Genomic DNA, 8,643 nt, shown 5'->3' with positions numbered 1-8,643 from the left:
GATTGTATGTGGAGGTAATATTAATGCATACATCAGTACAATAAAAAAAATAAAAAAAATATGTTTCCCTTTTTAATAACAACAACAACAACATTTGATTTATATACCACCCTTCAGGACAACGTAACACCCACTTAGAATGGTTTGCAAAGTATGTTATTATTATTCTCATGACAATCACCCTGTGAGGTGGGTGGGGCTGAGAGAGCCTCAAGGAGCTGTGACTGACACAAGGGTCGAATCCACATTACTCATTCTAAGTCGCATGTTCCCCGCATTCCCCACGCAATCCCGAGTGCCGGTCACATTACCTCATTAAACAGACACATTTCATTCGCATTTCTCCTGAATATGTGGTCACAGGTTTTCAACGGGAGTTTCACGGTGGCCGTGAATGGGCCAATGTGCAATTTACGCCGTTTTTAAAAAAAACCACCCCCCTTCCTGTCTCTCTGGCCATTCCGAGAGTTCCTATTGGCTGATTCAACTTGCAAGTGCTCCGTAGTCTGCAAAAGACTGTTTTTGACTTCATAGCATTGGATTTATTGATTATGCTGTTTCTGAATCAAATCTGGTAGTTTGAAAAATCATTTTGGGGTGAATCCATCCTCAGAACGGACTCGCGAAACTTCCTTTTTAACTGTTTTTTATTTTTTTTATTTTATATTACTACAATATCGAAATTACGAAATATCGAAATAATGACACTCCAAGGAAGTGAAACTTCAGTAAAATTCAGGCACTGAACTGTCCTGCATAGGAAATGCCCACGAAAGCTTCCCACATGCTTCCAAATTTCCAAAAAAGAAACGGGAGAGAGCCATCAGTGCTATCAGTGGGGGAAAGAGAGGCATCATTATCTTCAATGATGTTTCTTTATAAGGCAAGATCAAAATAACGGAAAAGTGCGCTCAAAACAATTTTAAAAAATGGGCGGGAAAAAAAGGTCCCGCCCAAAAAAGCGGTTTTCGAGCGGCTGTGTGACCGGAGGGACGTGCGAGAAAGACGGATTGGAAGCAGGAATGTGAACGAAGAGGAAAAAATCGCGGATTGGAGGCAAACGGAAGATATCCGATAAACATGCGGGTAATGGGTGAATGTGGATTCGACCCAGGTCTCCCAGCTGGCTTCAAGCAGAGGAGTGGAGAATCAAACCCAGTTCTCCTGCCATTCTTAACCACTACACCATCGTTTATTTGTTTATTTTGCACTTTTATGTAGCTCTGTGAGGTACCTCACTTAACATACTATTTAACTCAATATTGTAAGTACTTCAAGATTGTTTTTGAACTTTTTATCTGCAAAGATCAGTCTGAAATACAATGAAATACACCAATAGTAGAAGTTTATGTCAGATCTTCCTAAATATTAACTGTAGCAGGAATATGTGTATATGTAAACACACATGTATATGAGATTTATAAACATTTGTATCTCCCACAGTCCATAAATTAATGGGATAATATTTCTCAGGTCATGTGAAAAAATTCAGCTAACATTTAATGACTGAAGTCCTCAGTGGGAAATGTAAGAGTTCTAAACTCTATAATTACAAAACTATAATTTGAACTCTGTCATCTTTTGAGTATAATAAAAAAAAGATTGAGCAACAGTAATTGTGACTTGTACAACATATTCTCCTGGTGCAGAAGGCAAAGAACAAAAAACATTTCTTCCTCCTCTGATATTCAGAGACCACTTCCTAGAGAATGCTCTGACCTTAATCATGCACATTAAGAGGATGTAACTATACAATTTGAGAAACATGAGCAAAATTTAAATAGGAGATATATATTTATTACATGCAAAATATGACTGATGGCTGTTGTGGGTTTTCCGGGCCGTATTGCCGTGGTCTTGGCATTGTAGTTCCTGACGTTTCGCCAGCAGCTGTGGCTGGCATCTTCAGAGGTGTAGCACCAAAAGACAGAGATCTCTCAGTGTCACAGTGTGGAAAAGATGTAGGTCATTTGTATCTACTCAGGAGGGGTGGGGTTGAGCTGAGTCATCCTGTAAGAGTTTCCCAGGGTGTGGAATGCTAATGGCGGGAGGCTTCACTGTATCCTGAGGAGGTTCTTCCTCCTCAGGATACAGTGAAGCCTCCCGCCATTAGCATTCCACACCCTGGAAACTCTTACAGGATGACTCAGCTCAACCCCACCCCTCCTGAGTAGATACAAATGACCTACATCTTTTCCACACTGTGACACTGAGAGATCTCTGTCTTTTGGTGCTACACCTCTGAAGATGCCAGCCACAGCTGCTGGCGAAACGTCAGGAACTACAATGCCAAGACCACGGCAATACGGCCCGGAAAACCCACAACAGCCATCGTTCTCCGGCCGTGAAAGCCTTCGACAATACAAAATATGACTGCATTGCAAAATTTAGCAAACTGTCCGGGCCCATAAAGTATTCCTACAATGAGTTCAAATAATCTGCAAAGGTTTCTTAAAACCTATTCACTTCCTAGACATCTTTCAAGGACGTTTGCAATATTCTCGTAAAAAGCTCTCCAGAAATAACTTCTTGACTTATCTTCTGTACCTGTAGACAAAGAAATTAAAACTGAAATGGAAACAAAATAGATGTTAAAGAACCCCAAATCTCAAGATGTTGGCAGCCATTTTATAATTTCTGAAATAAGCCAATCATTCATTAATCAAGTAGTAAGAAGTTAGTGCAGCTCTTAAATATAGTAATCTTAGTATATCTCTTCTTTTTAACATAAAATACTAGTAAATTAAGCTGGTTGAGTTTTTAAATAAAAGTTTTATGTTTAAAAATTCTTAGTGTGAACTATAAGAGTGTTTTTGTTGTTTTTTTGCAGGTAGCCCTAGAGTAAGGGACAGCAAGAATAAGCAAGAAACAGAACAAGTGTAATATATTTTTTTAATGTTTCAAATGCACATGCACTTTAATGCTCTGAGATACTCTCTTTGCATACATAAGATTTAGTTATTTTGATAATAACACCCTTAGAGGCTTGTGTGGTATTTTGAGTGGATTGGAAATTAACATAACCTACCTGTTACTTTATTGGAATGCTTTGTTTAATGAATAGAGAACTTTAAAAAAAATATTCATTTCAACTGTAACAGTACAACAATATTGAAGATAATTATAAAACAGAGATTATAAATTACACTAAGGACTATAAAATTTGTTTAAACATTTACAACATTATGAGGTGTATGTTAAATAATTACATAACAAGATTTACAAAAAGCTAAGTAAACAGAGGGAATTACGTTATCATTATATCTTATGAAATTAAATTGAGAAATTGCAGATGTTTAGGAGGGAGTAGTTCAGTAACAATGAGATATTCAAAAAACGGAAACCATTTAGTTAAAAAGTCACTTTCTTTCATATGATTTTGTGCTTGGTACAAATCATCATGGATTTTCTCTTGGATATAGTGGTCCCATATTTTGCTAATCCAACCTTCCACCGTTGGAATTTTGGTAGATTTCCAGTTATATGCAATTAGAGATTTAACTGCTATCAACAGGCTTTGTATTAATTCTTTTCTAATGTGAGGAATTAAAACAGTATCCCATTGATCTAAAAAAATCAGTTTAGGGTCTAATGGAACAAAGTAGCCTGTAATCTTGCCTGTAAAAGGGGTGAAGCAACCATACAAGTCCAGGAATACATATAATTTAGAAGCAATAAATAAGTATCAACATTTTTATATATTTGTGCAAAATACAAAGTGCAAAGTGCAAGTGAATATTCAATAAATATGAAGGTTATAAATACAAGCAATTAAATAAATCTATTCATCTAAAGTCTGTTCGAGTCCTGTATTCATTTCTCATCCGTTCATGTCTCAATGAGTTCTACAGGCATGAGAATGGAGAACATTAAGGTGGCTTCCAGTCCTAATGTGAGGAATTAAAACACTATCCCATTGATCTAAAAAAAATCAGTTTAGGGTCTAATGGAACAAAGTAGCCTGTAATCTTGCCTGTAAAAGGGGTGAAAGCAGACAACCCTGTCTGGTACCTCTCTGAATAGGAATTTTATTAGACGTATGCCCATTAATCTTGACCTGTGCTGAGGGTTGTGCATAGATAGTGTTTATGATTCTAAGAAAATTACTGCCAAACTCCATCCATTGTAATATTAATTTAAGGTATTGGATTTCAATAGAATCAAAAGCTTTCTCAATATCGAGAGATAAAAAAGCTGATTCTAAATGCTTTTTTTGACAATATGAAATTAAATTTAAAGTTTTATAGATGTTGTTAGTTAAATATGTGGAATAAATCCAGATTGGTCTTTGTGTATATATTGGGAAATAAAGGAATTTAGTCTTCTAGTAAGCACGGTAGTAAAAATCTTATAATCTTGGTTAAGAAGAGAAATGGGTCTGTAAGAGCTAGGTCTAATGACATATTTACCTTGTTTGGGAATAACTGTAATCAGTGCATTTGTCCAGGTAGGGGGCATTGAACCATGCTCTAAGATAGCATTACAAGCATAAGTTAGGGGTTTGCATATAAGCATTGTAAATTTTTTATAAAATTCTGATGGGTAACCATCTGGGCCTGGTGCTTTGTTGTTTTGCAGAGATTTAATTGCTTCTGTCACCTCCTGCTGAGTAATGCTTCTATCTAGTAAATTTCTATGGATCTCCTTTAATTTGCTTAAACTTTTAAGAGATTGTAAAAATTGTTTTGTTTTTTCATATGCTGGATTTTTAAATTTATAGAGCTGGGTGTAATAATTTTCAAAGATTCCTACAATTTCTTTCATCTTAGTGTGTGATTGCCCCTTATCATTAATAGCTTTTTAAATGAAGTTTAATGCTTTTTTTCTTTAATTTTATAGGAGAGAAGGCATAATGATTTAGGTGAGTGAAACCAATAGTTTTGTTTAACATATTGAAGATTTTTCTTTATAATGTTTGTTTCTAGTGATTCAAGAAGTTTATGTTGGGACAGTAGTTTTTTGTAGGTTTTCTTGTTCCCTGTTTTTTTATGGGCATTTTCCAGTAACCTAATATTCTCCTGCAGATCTTGTTTTGTTTTATTTCTCTGTTTGTTTACATGGGACGAAAGTGATATAATGTGGCCTCTTACAACTATTTTGATAGTGTCCCATAGTAAGCTTGGAGTAATTTCTTTTGCAGAGTTGTCTGCAATAGCCAGTTCTATATATTTATAGATTTCTTGAGGTGTTTCATTTTGAGTCAATAGATATTTGTTCAATGTCCAATTTTTTGGTTTGGGTGGATCCTGATTAATAATTACAGTGCATTCCACCCAAGCATGGTCAGATAGAGTAATACTGCCAATTTCTGAATTGTTTATTCTATTTATGTTTGTATCTGAAGTTAATAAATAATCGATTCTGGTATAAATTCCATATTTGGGTGAGTGATATGTGTAATCTTTTTCATTTTTGTGTTTATACCTCCATATATCAGTTAAGTGATTATTGTCTAATATTCTAGCTAGTCCAGTGTAAATATTCCTCCCTCTTGGTGTATTCTTTCTTGGATAAGATCTGTCTAATTTATTGTTTACTATGTAGTTAAAATCCCCTCCTATAATTTGTGTTCCTTCTTGAAATTGAGAAAGTTTGTACAGTACAGTATCTATAAATGAAAACTGGTCTTGGTTTGGTGCATAGACTGATCCAAAAGTGAAAGACTGATTTTCTACTGTACCTTTAATGAATATAAACCTTCCTTTTGGATCTTTTATTATGTCAACAAGATGAAATGGGACTGTTTTTGAAATTAAAATTGAGAGCCCTCTTGCCTTAAAAGTACCAGTTGCGTGGTACTGTAGTTGGAAGTAATTAGACTTCAGAATATGTGTACTCCTAGGATGAAAATGGGTTTCTTGAAGTAATATCATTATGTTACTGCTCTTGCTTTTGTCAGGTTGATAATGATGTGTTTTCTTTTGATCAGGTTTCCTAACCCTCTAACATTATATGAAATAATTTTAAGATCAGTCGGCATGTCTTCAAATAGTAAATTGAGTTAGGTATTTATATATTTTGTCTTAAGGCAATAACTATTCAATCACTATAGTTTTTAACAAACGAGTAACTAAAAATAGGCTTAAATTCAGCATATCTATTAAAAGAAAAAATTGTTATTGTAAATGAACTTCTCTCTTAATAAGATAAAGGCACAATGTATCTTTATATATCATGTCACTACTAAATTATTAACACCAACTTTGTTTACTAATACCTAGACAAAATGTCTTATAACAAATGAACTTTGAACATGAATTAAATTATTACGTACCCTCTTTCCCCCCTTTCCCCCCTCTTTCCCCACCTCTTCTCCAAATAAATTCTATTCAAAGTAACTCTTATTACTATTACAATAATGTGTCTTAGTAATTAAATCAAAGGAAGTCTCTATAATGTACTATATTTTTTCTCTTTCTTTCCCTCCCCCTCTCCTTTTTCCTCTTTCCCCCCTTTTCTTTTTTCCCCTCTCTATGAATAGAGAACTTTGTTGGATATAAAAAAAGCTTTGTAAATGATTGTATACATGTGAGTATCATCAAGATCTGTATTGAACTTGACCCAAGGAACCAATATGGCAACTAACAAGGAGCTCATTTAAGTGAGCTCCTGAGCTGGCTCTGTGTCCTGGGCTGTCTAGCCAGGTAAGATTGCAAAAAAACATCCAGAAACCAGCCCCTTACTGATAAGGGACACAGCAAGCTGCGTGTGCTGGTTTTATCTGGGGGGATTATTTAGTTCTTTCTAACAAGAGGGCTGAAGAATCCCTGACACTCCAAAGAAACAAAGACAACCAGTGGGAGCAGAGCCAGTGGCAGAAGCCAGGTAAGTCAGCCTGGATGATTTCTACACTTTTCTATTAGGTAGTTTTTAGACTGTACTAAGATCTTTTCTTTTTTCTTCTAATTTTTCACTTCATATAAGAAATTTATATAAGGAACAAATAGAAAGATATAAGCACTGCTTTACTTGATTGTTTGAGAGACAGTACTTGCAAAAATCAAACTCTCTCCATGGAAGCAAATTACTCATGTTTGCATTTACAGTTCTGAATTTCTTCTGGATGCTGGTGTTATAATTATCTCATTTTAATTCTGAATGGAAATATGAGGGCTTTAATTGAAATAAGTTTTTACTGGGAGTAGGCAACCACCTAAGGGACTATTTGAAAAATGTCTGGGAACCTAGCCAACAAGTGGCATCTTTCTCCTTGCTGATTTCTTTTTCTGCTAACAGAAGGGTTTCCCCCCCTCTTGATCTTCTTTTCTTTCTCATTTGTGGATTACAAATTACTTTTAAAAATTTTACCTCCTGTTTGAAATATAAACATTATGTGGATTACAAACATTGATTGACTATTTGGATTACAAAAACTGACATCAAGAATGGATTTAAGGTTATAATTAAAAAGCTGACCTTTCAACCAAGTTTTACTTATAAAGTCACTATCAGAAGATAAACTATTGCTTTTTCAGACACTCTAAAAAAAACTATTCCTTTGGATTTTTATTTGAAGACAAAGCAAAGCAAAAATGGCCAACCAATGATTTAACTAACTTAACCATTTAATAATTTCTCTTGCTGTCTGCTGGTTATTTGAAGAAGTGACAACTGAAGCTGACTATTTGGATTTACAGTTCTGAATTTCTTCCATGGAAGCTGACTTTTGAATTAACACAGTGATTCTCAGAGAGAAAATTGTCATCTAACACCTGTTTTCTGTTGATTTTATTTGTCTGGCATGGCTGGACTCAGCACAGGTGCCACTCTCCTGACTTGGAAACCCACCCCAAGGAGCCCCAGCCTAGCTTCCTCATTCAGCTGGGAGAGAGCCTGATCATGGCCAAGTGGAGAGGTGTAGCAATGGCCCAAAGAGGGGAGAGCCTAGGAAGCCGCCCAGGAAGAAGCCTCTTGACACTGCTGCTCAGCTGATGTTTGGAACAGCACAGCAGCAGTCCCCATGGCAGGTGCACAGCTGGCAGCTGGAGGCCTTGAAGATGACACTCCCCACCCAGCCCAGTGGAGCGGCCCTCAACCCAATGGGGGAGGGCCAGCAGAGCCAAGCTCTGACTCCTGGGATGGATGCCTGGATTAGCCAGAAGAGGCCATGCCCCACTGGAGAGGGGCAGTCTCAACCTGGTTGCAGGGAGTTGTGGGGAAGGGATTCAAAAGGAGGGCTAAAGGGGGAAGGACTGGCTCAGGAATGGCCAGGAGCAAGAAAGAGCCAGGGAATCAGGGCAGTTCAGGATTGGTTAGGGTGGTGAAGGAAAGTGGATATAAGGGGCGCTCCTAGTGACACTGAGGAGGAGATGGCTGAGGTGACTGGGAAAGGCACAGAGAGGGAAGGAGAGCCAGAGCCCAACAGGGTAGGAGGAGGAGATGGGTGGCTTCAACACCCTCCCCTGTCCCTATCTGAGGCAGAAGGAGCACCCTCATGAAGGGGGACCACACCGGAAGGCAGGACTGGAGAGATGGGCTGTGTGGAGGCCCACATTATTCAATACAAGTCTGTTTTTTGTTTTTGTTATTATTATCTATCTATGCCTTTTATATTTATTTGGTACCTATAGTGTATAAAAAGAACACAGTTAATGATTTACTTAAATAGTGGGATGTCTAGCAGCTTTATTATTTGATCACTGG

Source organism: Eublepharis macularius, chromosome 2, assembly GCF_028583425.1.
Source record: "Eublepharis macularius isolate TG4126 chromosome 2, MPM_Emac_v1.0, whole genome shotgun sequence".
Lineage (NCBI taxonomy): Eukaryota > Metazoa > Chordata > Lepidosauria > Squamata > Eublepharidae > Eublepharis > Eublepharis macularius.
Note: the sequence above shows the minus strand (reverse complement) of the source record.